Source organism: Oncorhynchus nerka, linkage group LG15 (genome assembly GCF_034236695.1).
Source record: "Oncorhynchus nerka isolate Pitt River linkage group LG15, Oner_Uvic_2.0, whole genome shotgun sequence".
Taxonomy (NCBI): domain Eukaryota; kingdom Metazoa; phylum Chordata; class Actinopteri; order Salmoniformes; family Salmonidae; genus Oncorhynchus; species Oncorhynchus nerka.
This window is the reverse complement of record NC_088410.1, coordinates 25709789-25711942: the sequence shown is the minus strand read 5'-3', so window position 1 is coordinate 25711942 and position 2154 is coordinate 25709789. Positions and strand designations below refer to the sequence as shown.

The following is a 2154-nucleotide window of genomic DNA, read 5'->3' as shown; positions in this document are numbered from 1 at the left end:
TCACACGCACGCATTACCAATGTATCACGAGACTTACTTGAACAGAAAAAGGTGTTTGGGTGAGTGTAAGTAAAAGTGGTGAAAATGTGTAATTTAGCTACCTGGCATATTTATTGTCATCATAAAAGTGTAAAAGTCAGAAAAACCCGGAATATAACTCAGAGCTTTTTCCTGGGAGTGAAATTGAATGTTTGAAGCAAGCATTGCTCGTAGAGTTTAGTATAAATTCGTTTATATTCGTATTCAAACAGTCAGTTCGAATAATAATGCACATCCGAAGAGGTTGGATTAGGTCTGCTCCATGAGCATCTATTTTAGCCACGATCAGAGCTGCCAACTCTCACGCATTAGCGGTGAGACACGCATTTGACCCTCTTCTCATGTTCTCACGGCACAGCTTTTATATCACACGCATTGAAAAGTACTGATTTTATTTGTCTAATTATTCAATTGTATAGACAGCGCGTTCACTTTTCAACTGTGCTCCAAATCGTTTTGAAATCAGGGCATCTGCGCCTGCAATGTAACATCACGAGCAGAGCCTTGTCTTGCCACAGCACTGTGAACAGCGGCACATTGAAGCATATGATTGGCCTAATTATGTAAGAGATCAAGGGGATTGGAGGCATGTTTTAAAGAAACGCCCCTCAAGATTTGAGTGGCGCTAAATAGAGAGACCACGTTCTGTGCTGAGGTGTGTGCACAACGGTGGCGCGCTGTTTTATGTACAATGTCGTCAACAAAATGTGCTTGCTGTTACTGCCTTCCCTATTGCAGAATCCAGATTTTAGACAGCATGTACTAATGTCGATTTAATCCACGTTTGCATTTAGTCCCCTCGTTTGGTGATTGGCATTTAGGTAGACAGACCCACACAGTTTTAGTAGGGAAGTTTGGTATTGTGACCTAATTGGTAACTATAACAAATAATTTGGTCAAACAGATTGTGAACTACGTTTGATTCAAGATGGGGGACAAAACAATATAACAATTATTTGGTTTTGGTGAAGGGGTAGTTTTATGTGATTTTCAGGAGATTGTATTATCTATTTACTTTATTTAGTCTGATCAGTGGAACAATTCTCATTCTTAACATTGGGCTACATTTTCAGCAACACAAACTGTTATTCCCCACACGTATTTTATTATTCTGCTTCTTCCCAATTTTGCCAGTGTATTTAAGTATTTGAAATCTGATATGCTGACCTGTGTCTTTGAAAATGATTTTTTTATTAGAATTTTTATTTTATTTCACCTTTATTTAACCAGGTAAGCTAGTTGAGAACAAGTTCTCATGTACAACTGCGACCTGGCCAAGATAAAGCAAAGCAGTGCGACACAAACAACAACACAGAGTTACTCATGGAAATAAACAAGCGTACAGTCAATAACACAGAAAAAAAAAGTCTATATACAGTGTGTGCAAATGATATGAAGCTATGTATTTTTTCAGCCGTTCATGAACAGTTTTGAATAAGTCATACAAATAAGCATTGGATATTAAATGAACCAGGAATCAAATATCATTTTTGACATTGTAGAATTGTGTGGCGGTTCTAGCTTGTATGGCTCCCTGGGCGAACCCCTGTGCTAACTTGTCATTTTTATTCAGACATTTGGAACAACATAAATAAATAATCATAACATTTAAAACTATATAAATATATACAAAAATAAGACTCATAAATATAAAAAATAAGTAACAAAGACAAATAGAAACTAATTGTAGTTTATAAATAAAAATAAAAAAGAGAATTGAATTATTAAACTATTACCCTATTGCTAACAAAAACACAAATAAAACTAAATGCACCAATCCTATATTACACAAATACACAGATAGAATAACACGCTTATATGTTAGAGAACCTGATTATTACACTATTGAACTTCAAACAAGAAACACACACAACTAAATTGCACAAGTACTTGCATTACTAATTACATTAGTACTGTACAAAGTTAGAGGTGCGCTATTTGATAGATTCCCCGCTTCCCCTTCCTCTGGCTTCCAGTGGGGAGACCTGAGGTCAACCTACCCCGCCCCCTCCCCATCTCATACTTTTGAGTGGGAGAATTTCCCAGGCAGTAGCCTGCCTAGCTCACAAACTAGAATCAGGGCTCCCACTCCGACAAGGTTAATTGACCCACAGT

The 2154-nt window shown here is 37.1% G+C and overlaps 1 non-coding gene across 1 annotated transcript in view; it reads left to right on the top strand.

The window, feature by feature from the left end:
* The window catches only part of LOC115115685 (uncharacterized), a 37207-nt gene that overhangs the window by 32629 nt on the left and 2424 nt on the right, over positions 1–2154 (top strand). The gene's annotated exons all lie outside the window — the stretch shown is intronic.